Below are 19,683 nucleotides of genomic sequence, written 5' to 3'. Positions count from 1 at the left end.
CAAGAATTTATGTGATAGAAGTTGTATTCTCAGTATGGTCATGTGAGTGGTGGTGGACCTTAAGAGGTAGAGATTAATGGGAGGTCATTGGAGAAGATATGAAGACATGAAGGCATTTAAGGGACCCTGAGTTAGTTCTTGCAAGAGGGCTGTTATAAAATAGAGCAAGTCTGCCTCCCTCACTCTACTCCTGCTGTAACTTTCTTTTTTTATGTGTGATTTCTCTTTCATATATGCTCTGCCATGATGTCATCTGCCATGGTGTGATGCATTCAAGAGGACCTTTTCCAGTGCCAACACCTGTTTGGACTTTCGGTTTGCAAAACTGTGAGCTTAGTAAATCTCTTTCTTTTATAAAGTACCCAACCTCAGGTATCTCAGTATAATAATGGGAAATGGATGAATACATATGCTGTATGGCTCTAGATTTTATTTAAATATTTTGTGGTAGCATTTTTTCCCCTGACACTGTTCTGGCAGGGAAGGGGGGGGGACTATTGTCATGTGTAATTATGATTCAGTTTACCCACTGGCCTTTGTTGGTACCCTGCAAGAAAGACTCCTGGTTACTGCTGGGTGAGGGGGGAAGCAGAGTTGCTGTCAGGGCTGTGCTGTTCTACTGGGGCAGGGTGAGGGAAGGTGCCTAGTTATTGCTCCCTACATGGCCTCCAGTGACACTGTGGGGGATAGCTCATTTTAGCTGGGCCCACTGTCCATTAGGCTTTCTCTGCTGTGACTGCAACAGAGAGGGCCTTGGCTCCATCGAGTGGGGGATAAAAGTTTGGGTCCTCTCTTCTGTTTTTTTGACTGGGGTGAGGCTACGGTGTTTGTTGTGGCGTTTGACTCCTGTAGGGTAGATGTTAACCTGCTGGGCTCCCTCTTCCCTCTTCCTTCGGCTGGAAAGAAAATTTGGGGGCTTTTTTTGTTTGCACTTGATGATGTTTCTGGATTTCTGGTTTTTCTATCATTTAGTCTGAAATTCATGAGGCCCAAACAAAGCACAGCCTAGAGAAGTTGCCTCAGCTCCTGAGGTGCCTAGCCAGGCTGCCTTGTTTCCATCTTTCATTGTCTTCTTGTGTTTGCTTTTAAAATAGTATCCAGATGGGAGGGATGAGGAAATTAGGATAAATATTAATTTTTAATGCTTTCATAGTTCTATCTTTTATATTAAATCTTTAAGTGTGTATTTCTGTGTCCAACAACCTAGTTCCTGTGATCCATCTAAGTGCTACTGAATCAGAATGTCTTGCAGTCTCTCTCTCTTTCTCTCTTTATTTTACAAACTCTGCAGATTATTAAATGTATGCCAAAATTCAAGATCCACTGTTTATCCATTCAAAAATACTTTTTATTTAAATTGTTAGGCAGGGATCTTACCTATTTTTTCCCTTGGTGGTTAGACAATTGTCTTAAAACCATTTATTAAATTATTCTCTTTTCTTCACCATAATAAAACATTAAATTTATGCATAAATATAAATATTTGGGTCCATTTCCAGATATTACATTCTGCTTCATTGATCTGTCTGACCATTGTGGCGCCAGTAACTTATTCTTTTTAATTGCTGTAACTCTAGTCTGCATAGACTTCTGAATGTTGCCCTGCACCAGTCTCTAAAAGCCTCATAAGAAACCATTTGCCAAGAGAGAATTAGATGACTCATATGTGAAGATGTTTTGTAAATTGCAAAACTCTTTGGCCTCTCATCCCCCCTCCTGACACCAGCACTTCCTAAAACCCTGATCTCATCCTGTCTCTTCCTGACTCCAGAACCTTACTCATAAGATGGAGCTCATCATCATGGCATTCAAGGCCCTCCCACTACAACCTAGTCTCCACAACCTTTTTAAAAAGACCTCCCTTGCCTTCAATGAAACTATCTTATTTAATCTTATTTACCTGCTATTTTCTAGACTTGCCTGGTATATTTCTTATATTTAGTCTTCTTGTTCTCCTTACCTTGAAGGGTGTTCCTTAAAATTTCTTGCTATCCTCCAAGGCCAACCTCCTTCTAGAAAGCTCTTTATCTGAATTTTCAAGGCTTCTTGTCTTTCTTGGTATTCATGGCTCTCACCTTACACTTAGCTTACATTGACTTAAGATCACTCCCATTGATGCAATTGCTTTTGTCATTTATACTTTCTGGAATGCACGTATACTATCATTATATGCAGAGGTTTTGCCTTTTTCTTTTGTACACCACTATTTCTTCTAGCAAAGTATGAGACACACAGTAGACATTCACCCCATACATGTTCACTGACTAAATAAAGGAAGAGTAATATTAGGTCTCAGTGAAAGTTTATGTTGATTTGTGTGGTTCAGACCCAAGCAGATTGGCCACTTCATTTCATCTAATTTCACGTAAGTGCTCAGTTCAGAGCAGCAACAGGTAACCCCTGTGTTCTGAAATATAACTGCTTTATTAATCAGCCAGACAATGATCTCACAGGACACAATGGTCCTGTGCAGAGATACAGGAACTCAGAAATTTCCTCTTTAGAACATTGCAAAAATCTCCTTGTGGCTCAAAATAATCTCTGTGAAGCAGCAAAGCTTTAGAGATGCTCTGGTTGTGCACTCTGCTCATTCCCCTCTGAGGGAATTTACCTGCCTTGAGCCCTTAATGCATCAGCAGCCATGGTTTTCATCACTTGGTCCAGTTCCTTTGTGGGCATAACCAGTTGGACTGATTGCAGGGCACATGGTGATGGGCTGCACTAGTCAGGTTCTTGCTCTGATGAATCAGAATTAAGAAATACAGAAGACTGTGGCCAATTAGATGGGGGACATAGATCTCTGCAATTAGAATATTGGCCAGAGAGACTGATGGTAAGAAGCCAAAACACTGAGGAGGAGAGCAAAAGGGAGAAGGAGCCCGAGAGCAAGCAAGAATGATGCAGAGGTATGCAAGAATATCTTTCCCTGGAGATAAGTACATGGATTTCAGAAATACGCTCCATTCAAACTCTAAATTCTCATTCCCTAGGATGGGTCTCCTCTATTCTTGTCCTTGACTCTTCATGAAATCATTACAACTCTATAATAAGTCTGAGTTCTTGACCAAGCTTGAGGGATTGGGGGTGTTTCTGCTCCTTTCAAGCAAATTAGCCTGAATAAGGCAGGTGACAGGGCAGGGAATGTGTTAGCTGTTTATCTGTCTGGAGAATGTATATTTAATTGTAGTGAGTCACAAAAGTTACAATAGCTGGATGAACTTTAAAAAAATATTGTTCTCAACAAGATGTTAAGCTTTTAAAACTTCTTTTTGATGAAAAATTTCAAGCATACAGAGAACTAGCAAGAGTAGGAGTACAAACATCCAGCAACTTCCTGCCTAGGTTTAACAATTATCATCATTTTTCCTAAGCCAAATGTGGGTTTGCACACTTGTAATCCCAGCACTTGGGGGACTACTTGTGTCCAGGAGTTCAAGACCAGCCTGGGCACCATAGTGCGGCCCTGTCTCAAAAAAACAAAAACAAAAACTAAAACACCACGTTTTTCCATATTTGCTTCATTTCTATCTTTCTTTTTCACTTTTGTAGCTGAACTAGTTTGAATTACAGATTTTATGCTTCCCCTAAATATTTCATGCATCGCTGGAAGAGGGTGGTTCTCTATATGACCACAATGCCATTATCATTTATAATATAATTGATAACATTTTCTTGATATCATTGATAACTTGTCTGTTATGGTTTATATCTAGCTGTCCCCCAAAAGTCTCATGGACTCACAGCTGGAGCTTCTGGAAGGAGATTGGATTATGTGGGCTTATAGCTGACTTGCAGTTAGGAGCAGCGTCTGGTTTGAAGAACAGGGTCACAGGGGCTGTGACCTGGAAAGGTGTACCTACCTCCCAGTCTCCTCCTTTTCTCTCAGCTTCCTGGTTGCCATTTTGTGAGCAGCTTTTCCTGTGCCAGTTCCCTTGGTCATGCTGTTTCTTCTTTGGAGCTGGCTGACAGCAAACTGAAACATGAGGCAAAATAAGCCTCTCCCTCTTTAAGTTTTAGATGTTGGGTACTGTGCCCCGGAAATTAAGAAAGTGACTAAGACAGTGCTCATATTGAAGTAGTCCTAATTTTCTTCAGAATATCTTTTATGGATGTTTCTTTTCAAGCAAGGATATAATGCAGATGACACTACATTAGATTGTCAATGCTATGTTCTTTGGGTTTCTCTTAATCTAGTACATTATCTTCCTCATCTTTTAAAAATAAAATTAGGCTAGTGTCTTATAGAATTATGTATTATAAATTCTAGATTTGTCTGCTGTTTTTCTCATAATATTTTGTTTTTGTTTCTCTCTTTCCTGAGATTCCTATACAATATATGTTAAATTGAAAGGATTGGTTGGATTCAAGTTAGATGTTGTTGGTGCTAATACCTCATGGATGGCAATGAGGGATACTTTATATTGCATCATAAAAGGAGAAATGTAATATCTGGCCAACTGTCCCACTATTTGTGATGCTTTGTTGGTTACTCTGTTCAAGATGATGACAGATTGTTCCATTTTAAAGGAAAGTGGCATCTTTGTGATTTTCCATTAAACATTCACCTAATAATTTTAGTATCCATTATTAATCTTTTCCTGAATGGATAAACTTTCTTGCCAATTGTAATTTCTGAGCAGGCTATAGAGGAATTGAGAAGAAAAACACAAAGTCTTCTCTATTGTAGATTATTCTTCATGTTACTGTTATGGATATACTTACTATGTTTATTTATTTTTTTAAATTTTATTTTATTGGTACATTTTAGGTATACAGTATAATGACATTCATCATTGGAAATTTGCACCTTTACATAATCTCTCTTGGATCTTATTTTTCCCCTTTCCCTGGCCTCCCTTCAACCCCTCCATCCCTCCCTATTTATAAAGACTTTGTTTCCTTGCAATTCCCATTCCCCTTTGCCCCCTTTCTTCCCATTTCACATTATCTACTATACCTTTTAGTCCTTTTTTACACTTTCAGTTTCTCACACTAGAGAAACTATTCGGAATTTACATGTGTGTCCTGCTTATTTCACTTAAGAGTATCGCCTCAATGTGCATCCATTTAGCTATAAATGTCTCTAATTTCTCATTTTTTAAGGCTGAGTAGTACTCCATTTCATTTAAAAAAACCACTTTTTTTTTATCCAGTCTCCAGTTGATGGGCATTTGGGCTGCTATCAAGTTTTAGCTATTACAAACTGTGCTGCTATGAACATGGGTGCACATATATCACTGTGATATGATTCTTTGAATTCTTTGGGGAAGATACCCAGCAGGGGAATAGCTGGGTCAAATGGGACCTCTAGTGCTAGTTCTTTGAGGTATCTCCATACTGATTTCCACAGTGGTTGCACCAGTCTGCTCTCCCACCAACAATGGAGCAGGGTTCCTTTCTCTCCACACCCCTGCCAGCATTTGTTATTGGTTGATTTCTTGATAGCAACCATTCTTTCTGGGGTGAGGTGGAATCTCAGAGTTGTTTTTGTCTGTGTCTCTCAAATGACCAGTGATGTTGAACAGTTTTTCATATATTTATTTGGTGCTTTTACTTCTTTGCCTGAGAAATATTTGTTCATTTCAGATGCCCATTTTTGGATTGGGTCTTTAAATTTGGGAGGTCTGATTTTTTTAAGTTCTTTATATATTCGAGATATTAGACCTTTGTCTGAGGGACAGCAGGTGAAAATTTTTCCCACATTATGGGTTGTCTGTTCACACTCTTTGGTTTCTCTTGCTGTGGAAAAGTTTTTTAATAAGAAGAGATCCCACTTGTTGATTGTTAGTGCTAGTTCATGGGCAACTGAGGTTTTGTTCATAAAATCTTTTCCTACACCAATGTCTTCAAGAGTTCTACCTAACCTCTGTTTTGGCCGGTTCAGCGTTTCTATTTGAATATTTAGATCTTTAATCCATTTCAATTTTAGTTTAGTGCATGGTGAGAGATATAGGTCTAGTTTTAATCATTGGCAAGTTGAAACCCAATTTTTCCAGCACCATTTATTAAAGAGGCTATCTTTCCTCCAGTGAGGGTGTTTGGCTCCTTTGTAAAAAATGAGGTGGCTGAGTGTGTCTGGAGTTGTTTTGGCATCTTCTAATCTGTTCCACTGGTCCTCAGGTCTGTTTCTTTGCCAGTACCATGCTGTTTTTATCATAGTACTTTGTAGTATAGTTTCAAGTTGGGAGTTGTCATACCCCCTGCCATGTCTCTGTTGCCTAGAATTGCTTTTGCTATTCTGGGTCTCTTCCTCTTCCAAATGAATTTTTGGATTGTTTTCTCAAGGTCCATGAAGTATGCTGCTGGGCTTTCAACTGGGATTGCATTGAATCTATACAGCAGTTTTGGAAGTATGGCCATTTTCACTATGTTGATCTTTCCTACCCAGGAGCAGGGGATGTCTTTCCATTTTGTGATATCGTCTTCAATCTCTTTTTTCAAAGTACTATAGGTTTCAGAGAAGAGGTCTTTGATTTCTTTAGTTAGGTTGATTCCTAGGTATTTCAGTGTTTTGGATGCTAGTGTGAAAGGAATTGTTTGCCCTATTTCTCTCTCAGTGAGTCTAAGTCTGTGTAGAGGAAAGCTATTGATTTTTGTGTGTTGACCTTGTATCCAGCTACCTAACTGAATTTGGTTATTAAGTCTAGAAGACTTTTGGTGTCATTCTTGGGGTCTTCTATATACAGTATCATGTCATCTGCAAATAATGACAATTTGACTTCTTCATTTCCTATCTTTATTCCTTTTATTTCTTTCTCTTGTCTAATTGACGTGGCCAATGTTTCCAAAACTATATTGAACAAGAGTGGTGATAGTGGATATCCTTGTGTTGTTCCTGATTTTAGTCTGAAGGATTCATTTTTTGACCATTTAGTATAATACTGGCTGTTGGTTTTTCTTTCTTTTTTTTTTTTTAATATTTAGCTAATGTTTTATTTATTTATTTTTTAATTAAATTCTTTTATTGGTATGTTGTAGGTATACAACACAATTACATTTCTCATTGGGAATTGTACCTTTATATAATGCATCTTGGTTCTTATTTTTTCCCCATTCCTAGCCCTCCCTTCACCCCCTCCACCCTTCCCTATTTACAAAGACTTTATTTCCATTTTTTCCATTTCTCATCATTTTTCCTTTCCCTTCTTTCCTTTCCCTTGACCCTCCCACTACCCCTACCCCTTTGGACCTTTTCTTCCTATTTCGATTATTCATTCCTAATCGATTATTCATTCTAATCATTGGTACATTTTAGGTATACAATATAATGACATTCATCATTGGAAATTTGCACCTTTACATAGTCTCTCTTGGTTCTTATCTTTCACTCTTGCCCAGCCCTCCCTTCAGCCCCTCCAGTCCTCCCTATTTACAAAGATTTTGTTCCTATTTTTCCATTTTCTCATATTAATCTCATTCCCTTCTATCCTTTCCCCTAGCCCTTCCACTTCCTTCCCCTTTGCCCCTTTTCTTCCTATTTCACATTGCCTATTATACATTTAGTCCTTATTTACACTTTCAGTTTCTCACACCAGAGAAACTATTTGGTATTTATACATGTGTGTCCTATTTATTTCACTTAAGAGTATCGCCTCAATGTGCATCCACTTAGCTATAAATGTCTCTAATTTCTCATTTTTTATGGTTGAGTAGTACTCCATTTTATTAAAAAACCACATTTTCTTTATCCAGTCTCCAGTTGATGGGCATTTGGGCTGTTTCCAAGTTTTAGCTATTACAAACTGTGCTGCTATTAACATGGGTGCACATATATCACTGTGGTATGATTCTTTTAGTTCTTTGGGGAAGATCCCCAGCAGTGGAATAGCGGGGTCAAATGGGACTTCCAGCCCTAGTTCTTTGAGGTATCTCCATACTGATTTCCACAGTGGTTGCACCAGTCTACACTCCCACCAGCAGTGGAGCAGCTTTCCTCTTTCTCCACAGCCCCGCCAGCATTGGTTATTGGTTGATTTCATGATAGCAGCCATTCTTTCTGGAGTGAAGTGGAATCTCAGCGTTGTTTTCATTTGCATCTCTCGAATGACCAGTGATGTTGAACATTTTTTCATGTATTTATTTGCTATTTCTACTTCTTTGTCTGAGAAATTTCTGTTCATTTCAGATGCCCATTTTTGAATTGGGTCTTTAAATGTGGGAGGTCTGATCTTTTTAAGTTCTTTATAGATTCAAGATAGTAGACCTTTGTCTGAGGAAGAGCAGGTGAAGACTTTTTCCCACTTTGTGGGTTGTCTCTTCACACTGCTGGTGGTTTCTCTTGCTCTGCAGAAGTGATCCCACTTGTTGATTGTTTGTGCCATTTCACAGGCAACTGAGGTTTTGTTCATAAAATCTTTTCCTACACTGATGTCTTTAAGGGTTCTACCTAACCTCTCTTCCAACTGGTTCAGAGTTTCTATTTTAATAGTTAGATCTTTAATCCATTTTGATTTCAGTTTAGTGCATGGTGAGAGATATAGTTCTAGTTTTAATCTTTGGCAAGTTGACGCCCAATTTTTCTAGCACCATTTATTAAAGAGGCTATCTTTCCTCCTGTGAGGGTGTTTGGCTCCTTTATCGAAGATGAGATGGCTGAGTGTGTCTGGCATTGTTTCTGCATCTTCTAATACGTTCCAGTGGTCCTCAGGTCTGTTTCTTTGGCAGTACCAGGCTGTTTTTATCACAGTAGCTTTGTAGTAGAGTTGCAGGTTGGGGATTGTGATACCCCCTGCCATGTCTCTGTTACCTAGAATTGCTTTTGCTATTCTGGGTCTCTTCTTGCTCCAAATCAATTTTTGGATTGTTTTCTCAAAGTCTGTGAAGTATGCTGCTGGGATCTCAATTGGAATTGCATTAAATCTATATAGCAGTTTTGGAAGTATGGCCATTGTCACTATATTAATCCTTCCTACTCAGGAGCAGGGGATGTCTGTCCATTTTCTGATATGATCTCCAATCTCTCTTTTCAGAATGCCATAGTTTTCAGAGAAGAGGTCTTTAATTTCTTTCGTTAGGTTGATTCCTAGGTATTTCAGTTTTTTGGATGCTATTGTGAAAGGAATTATTTGCCCTATTTCTCTCTCAGTGAGTCTGTCATTTGTGTAGAGGAAAGCTATTGATTTTTGTGTGTTGACCTTGTATCCAGTAACTTGACTGAATTTGGTTATTAAGTCTAGAAGACTTTTGGTGGAGTTCTTGGGCTCTTCTATATACAGTATCATGTCATCTGCAAAGAATGACAATTTGACTTCTTCATTTCCTATCTTTATTCCTTTTATTTCTTTCTCTTGTTTAATTGCTGTGGCTAATGTTTCCAGAACTATATTGCACAAGAGTGGTGATAGTGGACATCCTTGTCTTGTTCCTGATTTTAGTGTGAAGGATTTCAGTTTTTGACCATTTAGTATGATATTGCCTGTTGGTTTTTCATAGATGGCTTCTATCAGTTTGAGGTAGAGACCATCTATTCCAATTTTTTGTAGGGTTTTTATCATAAATGCATGTTGAATTTTGTCATATGCTTTTTCTGCATCTATGGAGATAATCATATGGTTTTTGCCCTTGGTTCTATTGAAATAGCATATTACATTGATTGATTTGCATATATTGAAACATCCCTGCATCCCTGGTATGAATCCCACTTGATCAGGGTGTATGATCTTCTTGATGATCTTCTGCATTCTGTTTGCCATTATCTTATTAAGGATTTTTGCATCTATGTTCATTAGTGAGATTGGCCTATAGTTCTCTTTTTCAGTTGGGTCTTTCTCTGCTTTGGGGATCAAGGTGATGCTTGCTTCCAGGAATGAATTTGGGAGTATTGCTTCCCTTTCAATTTCATTGAAGCATTTAAACAGTAGTGGCAGCAGTTCCTCTCTAAACGTCTTGTAGAATTCAGCAGTGAAACCATCAGGGCCCGGGCTTTTCTTAGGTGATAAGTTTTTAATTACATTTTCAATTTCATTGGTTGATATTGGGTTGTTCAGAATTTGTAGGTCTTCTTCGTTCAATTTTGGTGATTCATATGTATCTAGGAATCTGTCCATTTCTTCTGTGTTGTCCATCTTATTGGCGTATAGGTTCTGGAAGTAGGTATTGATGATCCTCTGGATTTCTGCTTGGTCTGTTTTAATTTCACCCTTTTCATTCCTAATTGTATGGATTTGGGCCTTTTCTTTCCTTTTTCTGACAAGGTTGGCTAAGTGCTTCTCAATTTTTTTGATTCTTTTGAAGAACCAACTCTTGGCTTCACTGATTTTTTGTATAATTCTCTTAGTCTCCGTTGCATTGATTTCTCCTCTGATCTTTATAATTTCCTCTCTCATATGACCTTTGGGTTTGTCCTGCTCTTCTTTTTCTAGAAGCTTGAGGTGCAGCATCAGGTTTTCAATTGGGCTCATTCTGTTTTCCTAATATGAGTATTCACTACTATGAATTTCCCTTGTAAGAGTGCTTTCATTGTGTCCCATAGATTCTGATATGTTGTATTGTCATTGTCATTTAATTGAAGGAAATGTCTGATTTCTTCTTTAATTTCCTCTGTGACCCATTGGTTATTCAGAAGTGTGCTGTTCAATTTCCATGTGTTTAGGAAATTTTTCCAGTTTCTTTTGCTATGGATCTGTAATTTCCTCCCACTATGTTCTGATAATATACAGGGGGAAACTTCAGTTCCTTTGCACTTACTTAAACATGTTCTGTGTGTGAATATGTGGTCTATTTTGGAGAATGACCCATGTGCAGCTGAGAAGAATGTGTATTCTGATTTTGTGGGGTGGAAGACTCTGTAAACATCTGTTAAGTTCATTTGTTCAAGAGTTTGATTGAGGTCTAGTATTTCATTACGTATTTCTAGTCTAGTTGATCTATCTATTTCTGACAGTGGGGTAATCAGGTCTCCCACTAAATTGTATTAGTGCATATATGACTTTTCATGTCCGTTAGTATTTGTTTTATATAGTTGGGTGCACTAGTGTTTGGTGTATAGATATTTATGATTGTCATCTCTTCCTCTTGGATTGTTCCCTTTACAAGGATGTAGTGTCCTTCTTTGTCTCTCTTAATCATTGTTGGTTTGAAATCTACTTGATCTGCAAAGAGGATAGCTACTCCTGTTTTTTTCTGGGTTTCTGTTGCACGGAGTATTGTTTTCCACCCTTTAACTTTCAGTCTATGAGTTTCCTTTTGAATTAAGTGTGTTTCTTGTATGCAGCATATTGTTGGATTTTGCTTCTTGACCCATTCTGCCAGTCTCTTTCTTTTGATTGGTGAATTGAGACCATTAACACTGATGGTTATAACTGAAACGTATTGACTTGTCATTGCCATGACTTTTTCTTTTTGTTGGGTTCTCCTCCTTTGCATTTAATTTCTTGTCATGCCAGATGGGTTCATTCTGCTTTGCTTCCCGGGGTTGTGATCCTCAATGTCTGTTCCTAGGATATTGTGTAAAATTTATTGGAGTGCTGGTTTGGTATTCACGAAGTTCCTAAGGTGCTCTTTGTCATGAAAGTATCTTATTTCTCCATCAATTTTGAAAGCTCGTTTTGCAGGGTACATCAATCTGGGTTGGAGGCTGTTTTCTTTTAGGGCTTGGAATATGTCACTCCAAGCTCTTCTTCCCTTGATGGTTTGTGTTGAGAAGTCTGCTGTGATTCTGATGGGCTTTCCTTTGTATGTGATTTGTTTCTTTTCTCTGACTGCTTGGAGAACTTTGTTCTTCTGTTGTGTTTCTGGAATCTTAACAATTATATGTCTATGTGTAGATTTTTTTTGATCAAGGCTATTTGGAGTCCTATATGCCTCACTTATCTGTATGTCAAGCTCTTTTCCCCTGCTTGGGAAGTTTTCTGCCATTATTTCTGTGAAGAGATTTTTTATGTCATCTGCACTCTCTCCTGTTTCTTCATTGACTCCAATCAGTCTTATGTTATTCTTCTTTGCATCATCTAGCAGCTGCTGGATTGATTTCTCATGTTCCCTTAGAATTTTGAAGCAATTTTTCTTTTCCTGGTCACTAATTGCAATTTTATCTTGTATATCTGAAATTCTGTCCTCACATTGGGTCATTCTGCTGTGTAGACTTTCAATGGAATTTTTCATATCCTGGAAATCTGTTTGCATCTGTTTTATGGATTCCACTTGTTTCCTATTTTGGGATTCCATCATGTTCCTGAGCTCCTCTCTAGATTTATTAATCATGTTTTGCTCTAGGGCACAATTTCTCCTGTTATCTGAGAACCTATTTCTGATTTCATTTTTTCCAGATCCCCTTTTGTTGCCAGTCCAGTGGGTCCAGGTGTTTGAGTATCAGAGTGTTCCATCTCATTTCCCTTTGGGGTTGCTGTAGGTGATCTGGAAGTCTGGTTTTGAGACTTATTTATGTGTTTTCTCATTTCGACTGGGGCAGGCGGCTGTTAGCGCCTGCATGGATTACCTCCTCTGAGCTGGGAGAGGTGGGATGGGGCTGGGAGCAGTGGTAGGGATGGTGACCCAAAAGCCCTTTCCTGTGGGCCGGGAGCAGGGGGAGGGATGGTGGCCGGGAAGCCCCTCCCTCTGGACCAGGAACAGTGGGATGGTGTTTCAGAAGTCCCTCCCTCTGGGCCGGGAGCGATAGGAGGGATGGTGGCCCAGAAGCCCCTTCCTCTGGGCCAGGAGCAGCGGGACAGAAGGTGGCCCAAAAGCCCTTTCTTCTGGGCTGTGAGCAGCAGGAGTGATGGTGACTGGGAAGGCCCTTTCTCTGGACCAGGAGCAGTGGGACGGCGGCTCAGAAGCCCCTACATCTGGGCTGGGAGCAGCGGGACTCAGTTCCTTGGTCTGGTAGTCTGGTGTCCTCTGTGTCTTTGTAGTGTGGAACCAGGTGTCTGTACAGAGGAGTGGGGGTGGTCCAGTGGATTGTTGCCAGGGCGCTGGTTGAATCGGCATGTTCCATGTGACTCCGGACTTCGGTAGGGCGTGTACTGACCTGCCTGTCTGCAGTGGGTTGATTCAGCATCTCATAGGCGACTCAAGACCTCAGTAGGGCGTGGCTGTTGGTTTTTCATAGATGGCTTTTATCAGATTGAGGTAGAAACCATCTATTCCAAATTTTTGTAGGGTTTTTTTATCATAAATGCATGTTCGATTTTGTCAAATGCTTTTTCTGCATCTATGGAGATAATTATATGGTTTTTATCCTTGGCTCTATTGATATAGTGTATTACATTGATTGATTTGCATATGTTGAACCATCCCTGCATCCCTGGGTTGAATCCCACTTGATCAGGGTGTATGATCTTCTTGATGATCTTCTGCATTCTATTTGCCAGTATTTTATTAAGTATTTTTGTATCTATGTTCATTAGTGAGATTGGCCTATAGTTCTCTTTTTGGGTTGGGTCTTTCTGTGCTTTGGGGATCAAGGTGATGCTTGCTTCCAGGAATGATTTTGGGAGTATTGCTTCCCTTTCAATTTTGTTGAAGAGTTTAGAGTAGTTTCAGTAGTTCCTCTCTAAATGTCTTGTAGAATTCAGCAGTGAAGCCATCAGGGCCTGGGCTTTTCTTAGTTGATAAGTTTTTAATTACATTTTCAATTTCATTGGTTGATATTGGGTTGTTTAGAATTTTTAGGTCTTCTTTGTTCAACTTTGTTAATTCATATGTATCTAGGAATCTGTCCATTTCTTCTGTGTTTTCCATCTTATTGGCATATAGGCTCTCAAAGTCGGTATTGATGATTCTCTGGATTTCTGCTGGGTCTGTTGTAATTTCACCCTTTTCATTTCTAATTGCATGGATTTGGGCCTTTTCTTTCCTTTTTCTGATAGGGTTGGCTATGGGTTTGTCAATTTTGTTTATTCTTTCAAAGAACCAACTCTTGGCTTCATTAATTTTTGTATCGTTCTCTTAGTCTCCATTGCAGTGATTTCTGCTCTGGGCTTTCTAACTTCCTCCCTTGTATGAGCTTTGTGTTTGTCCTGCTCTTCTTTTTCTAGAAGCTTGAGGTGCAGCTTCAGGTTGTTTAATTGGGCTTGCTTTGTTTTCCTAATATGTGTATTCACTGCTATGAATTTCCCGCATAAGACTGCTTTCATTGTGTCATAGATTCCAATATGTTGTATTGTCGTTTTCATTTAATTGAAGGAACTGTCTGATTCCTTCTTTAATTTCCTGTATGACCAATTGGTTATTCTGAAGTGTGTTGTTCAATTTCCATGTGTTTATGTAATCTTTGCGGTTTCTTTTGCTATTGATCTCCAGTTTCATCACACTATGGTCTGATAATATACAGGGTATAACTTCATTTCCTTTGCACTTACTTGAACACATTCTATGCATGAGTATGTGGTCTCTTTTGGAGAATAACCCATGCACAGCTGAAAAGAACTTGTATTCTGGTTCTTTGTGGTGGAACAGTGTGTAAACATCTGTTTAGCTCATGTGTTCAAGAGTTTGATTGAGTTCTAGTATTTCGTTGCTTGTTTTTTGTCTAGTTGATCTATGTATTTGTGACAGTGGGGTATTGAGGTCCCCCCACTACTATTGTATTAGTGCATATATGTCTTTTCATGTCTGTTAGTATTTGTTTTATATAGTTGGGTGCACTAGTGTTCGGTGCATATATATTTATGACTGTTATCTCTTCCTCCTGGCTTGTTCCCTTTTCAGGGATGTAGTGTCCTTCTTTGTCTGTCTTAATCAGTGTTGGTTTGAAATCTACTTGATCTGCAAAGAGGATAGCTCTTCTTGCCTTTTTTGGATTCCTGTCACATGGAGTATTGTTTTCCATCCTTTAACTTTCAATCTATGAGTTTCTTTTTGAATTAAGTGTGTTTCTTGTATGCAGCATATTGTTGGGTTTTGCCCTTGACCAATTCTGCCAGTCTACTTCTTTTGATTGGTGAATTGAGACCATTATCATTGATGGTTATAATTGATACTTACTGACTTATCATTGTCATGACTTTTTCTGTTTGTTGGATTCTCCCCCTTCACATTTAATTTCTTGTTTGTGCCTGATGGATTCATTCTGCTGTGCTTCCTGGGGTTGTGATCCTCACTGTCTGTTCCTAGGATATTATCTAAAATGTTTTGTAGTGTTGGTTTGGTATTCATGAAATTCCTAAGGTGCTCTTTGTCATGAAAGTATCTTATTTCTCCATCAATTTTGAAAGATCATTTTGCAGGTTACATCAATGTGGGTTGGAGGCTGTTTTTCTTTAGGGCTTGGAATAGGTCACTCCAAGATCTTCTTGCCTTGAGGGTTTGTGATGAGAAGTCTTCTGTCATTCTGATGGGCTTTTCCTTTGTATGTGATTTGTTTCTTTTCTCTAACAGCTCGTAGAAATTTGTTCTTCTGTTGTGTTTCTGGAATCTTAACAATTATATGCCTATGTGTAGATTTTTTTTTGATTGAGGCTATTTGGAGTCCTGTATGTCTCACTTATCTGTATGTGAAGTTCTTTTCCCCTGCTTGGGAAGTTTTCTGCCATTACTTCTGCAAACACTTTGTTTATGTTATCTGCACGCTCTCCTATTTCTTCATTGACTCCAATCAGTCTTATGTTATTCTTCTTTGCATCATCTAGCAGCTGCTGTTTTGATTTTTTGTGGTCCCTTAGAATTTTGAAGTGATTTTTCTTTTCCTGGTCACTAATTGCAATCCTGTCTTCTATATCTGAAATTCTGTCCTTGCATTGGCTCATTCTGCTGTGTAGACTTTCAATGGAGTTTTTAATCTCCTGGAAATCTGTTTGTATGTGTTTTATGGATTCCATTTGTTTCCTATGTAGGGATTCCATCATGTTCCTCGGCTTCTTTATTTTTTTATCTGTTTCCTCTCTAGATGTATGAATCATGTCTTGCACTACGGGCACAATCTCTGCTGTTATCTGAGAAATTATTTCTGATTTCATTTTTTCCATATCCTCTTTTGTTGCCAGTTCAGGGAGTCCAGGTGGTTGAGTATCAGAGTGTTCCGTCTCATTTCCCTTTGGGGTTGCTGTAGGTGATCTGGAAGTCTGCTTTTGCGACTTGTTTATATGTCTTTTCATTTGGATGGGTGGGGTGCTGTTGATGCTCATATGGCTCATCTCCTCTGCTCTGGGAGCAGTGGATGGACAGCCCAGAAGCCACTTCCTCTGGGCTGCAAGCAGTGCAACATTGGCCCAGAAGCCCCTTCCTCTGGACGGGGAGTGGTGGAACCTGGATATACTTATTATGCATATGCTCATTTGTGTATTGCAGCCTGACAAATGATCTCAAAATACACTGATTTTTAAACAACAATAATTATTTTATCTATCTTGGTCTCTATGGGTCAGAGATTCAGGAAGGGCATGATTGGATGCTCCTAATTTGGAGCTACTCATGTGATTATTGTTAGATGGGTCTGTAGCTTTAAAAATAGGATACTAGAAATCTGGACTCTGGCTAGGAATTTCTTTTGCTCTGTCATCTCAAGGCCTCCCTGTGTAGTTTCTCTGCATGGTTAGTTTGAATTTCTGCAGGGTTAGTTTGAATATCCCCAATGTGGTAGGCTCAGGGCATGTAGGACTTTTTTACATGGTGGCTGCAATGTTTGTCTGAACGTTTGTGTCCCTTACCCTCAAATTCATATGTTAAAATCTTATTCTCCAAAGTGATTAAACTAGAAGATGGGGCCTTTGGGAGGTGATTAGGTCAGAACAGTGGAGCCTTTATGAATGAGATTAGTACCCCTATAAGAAGGGACAAGAAAGAACTTTCCCCAGGAAGCATCCACTATGGAGGGACACAATGAAAAGGCACCATCTATAAACCAGAATGTGTGTCCTTGGAAGATATCAAATCTACTGGTTCTTTGTTGTGTTTTTTTTTTCTTTTTTTTTTTTTTTTGGTACTGGGGATTGAACTTGGGTCCTTGCGCTTGTGCAGCAGGCAGTGAAACCACTGAGCTAAATCCCTGGCCCCTCTACTGGTGCTTTGATCTTGGGCTTCCCTGCTTTCACAACTGTGAGAAATAAATTGCTATTGTTTATAAATCACTCTATTTATGGTACTGTGTAATAGTAGCCTGGATGGGTGAAGACAGTGGCTCAGAATTGCTTCATGTTTCCAATGAGACAGCATTGTCTTTTGGGACATAGCCTTGGAGGACACATGGCATCATTAGCACAGTACTCTATTTGAAGCTCATCACAAAAGCTGTCCCAGATTCTAGGGGGAAGGACCTAGATCCTACTTCTTGATAGTAGGAATGCTAAAAGATTTTCAGGCCTGTTTTAATTATTTTATTTTTATGAAGTAAGCCTGTGTATACTTCCATTTACTAATATTTGAAATTTTAGAATAGGGATCTAAATAATTGATTTATGATAAATCTAATAGAATAATTAAAATATGACTGAAGCAAAACCCAATAAATGAACCAAATGAACAGATATACCAGACACCTGGGCTGATTGTAATTCCTTCTGTTTAGCACCGCATTTACTTCCTGGCCAGGAAGGTAAAGCACATAGGACATTGGTATTTGTAGCTCCAGTTGCTGGGTAAAAGAAAGGTTGCAAGTTTATCAGGAGAGTTACTTTTTCCCCTTGACACTGAATTTCAGACTTTACCGAATGGCCCCTTTCATCAGGGCCATTCAGAAGAGGATTGGTCAATGCTTGGCTTTGGTTATTCAAAAGATAGAGAAATGTTCTTTATGTAGACACTTGTCACATCATTTTTCTCTGAAAACAGAGATATCAATAGCAGTATTAGCTTTTAGCTCTTTTCTAGGGGAAACTGAAATATAATGTGAGTATGTTGCCTTCTGTAGATCTAATCTTTAACCTAATGCCATCTGGCTCAGGGAAATGACAGTAATGATTTTTCAATCCTGTCTGCACATTAACATCACATAGATGGATGTTTCTTACAAACCTCATGCTCAGATTATTTCTCAGACCAACTAAGTAAAATTTGACAGTAGGATGTGGGCATTAGTACTTTTTTTTTTTTTTAGTAATGCTTTTCATGTGATTGCAATATGTAGTTAGGGTTCAGAACCATTGGTTTAGGGTAGGGTTTGGTAAACTGCTAAAAATGGTATGTAGTAAATATTTCTAGCTTTGTGGCCATACTGTTTCTGTTGAGAGTATTCAGTGCTGCTTTTACTGTGGGACAACAGCCATCCTCAGTATGTTGATGAGTAGGCATGTCTGTGTTCCAATAAAACCTTATTTACAAGATCAGGCAGCAGCTGAATTTGGTCTGTGCACAGGCTCTAGTTTATTGACTGACCCTTGATTTAGGGAAACAGATTACACTTCCTTTCAACAGCTTCATCTTCCTATGTAGAGCCTCAGATACGCAGGTATGAAAGAGGGGAATATTTTCATGAGTATTGTGGCTGATATAGGCATTTTGAGTCACAGTGTATTTATTTTATGTTTTTGTAGAGCTGGGGATGAAATCAGGGCATTATACAAGCTAGGAAATTGCTCTACTATGTATTTATATCCCCGGTCCTTGAATGCCAATTTAAATTGCTGTCCATTATCTCGTTTCAAAAAGAAGGGGGTTAATTTACCACCTTATGTGTTGGTTTGTACAGCCCCCTCCCCCCATCTCTCCTCCTGTGCAAGTCTCCCTTAGCACATAGGTATTTGGAGCTAGGAGTGACCTTAGAGTTGGACACCACCCCAATCCTTCCAGAAGTGCTGCACTTACCCAATATTGCCAGAGCAGGGATCAGGAAGGAAGGACTAGAACTCATGCCTGGATGTCCCTGTCTAGAGGTCCTCTCACTGTTCTTCTTGACTTCCCACTTTCCAACTTCCATGGACACAGACCTGCATCTCTGCTTTGTTGGAACACTGTGGATTTGAACCTTGTGATGGCCTTGATTTGTTTCTTAATCATTGAAAATAACTTGATAGTTCATTGTCCTGCATCCTTCACACCTGCCCTCCAATGACTAAGTCACTTCTCAATTCTCACCATTAGCATTCTGCCTTCAGACTCAAGTGGAAAAGCTTCCTCTGCCATTTAAAGCCCCTTAACATCTCTGCTTGTTATGGCTAGACATCCCCCCCGCCCCCACACACACCTCCTGCCCCAATCTCTTCCTAAATTCCTTTCTCTCAGGCTCAGAAAGCCTGTCCTCTCCCGGCCCTGTTTGTAGGCCTATCTCTGGCCTTTCAGCATTTTTTTAAAGCCAGTCCACATTGTGTTACTGTCACTGCTGGCTTACTCCTGGGCTGGTTTCCACCTGTATAATCTTTTGCGTAATCTCATCTGCTGTCACAATTTTGAAATCCAAAAATACACGGCTTCTTTATCTCTGCCTAGTATTATTGTAGTTACCCACTACTAAAATAGTCTTTTAAAAATTCTTGTCAAATGTCAAAGAATTAAGTTAAAAGTGACTTGCTCATATTCTGACTGCATTTAGTAAATAATGATATACTGAATTAATCAACACTCTTAGCCCTTTGATTTTTCCTCTAAGTTATTTTACATGAATTCATTTCTAGTTGTATGAGGTATAAGAATTGTTAAATGCAAAAATATGGAAATTTTGGAGATCTTGGTTTCTTTTGATTTTCATTACCAAAAGTATTCAATGTCTATGTGTTTGATTCTGAAATGATTCCTATGGGACAAACACTGTAAACATCCCTGTTTTAAAAAGGGGAATTAAAAAATAATAAAATATAATTTCTCAACTGCTAAGCC

The sequence above is a fragment of the Heterocephalus glaber genome, unplaced genomic scaffold (genome assembly GCF_053883595.1).
Source record: "Heterocephalus glaber isolate CG9 unplaced genomic scaffold, H.glaber_assembly_v1.0 deba00000331, whole genome shotgun sequence".
NCBI lineage: Eukaryota > Metazoa > Chordata > Mammalia > Rodentia > Bathyergidae > Heterocephalus > Heterocephalus glaber.
Note: the sequence above shows the minus strand (reverse complement) of the source record.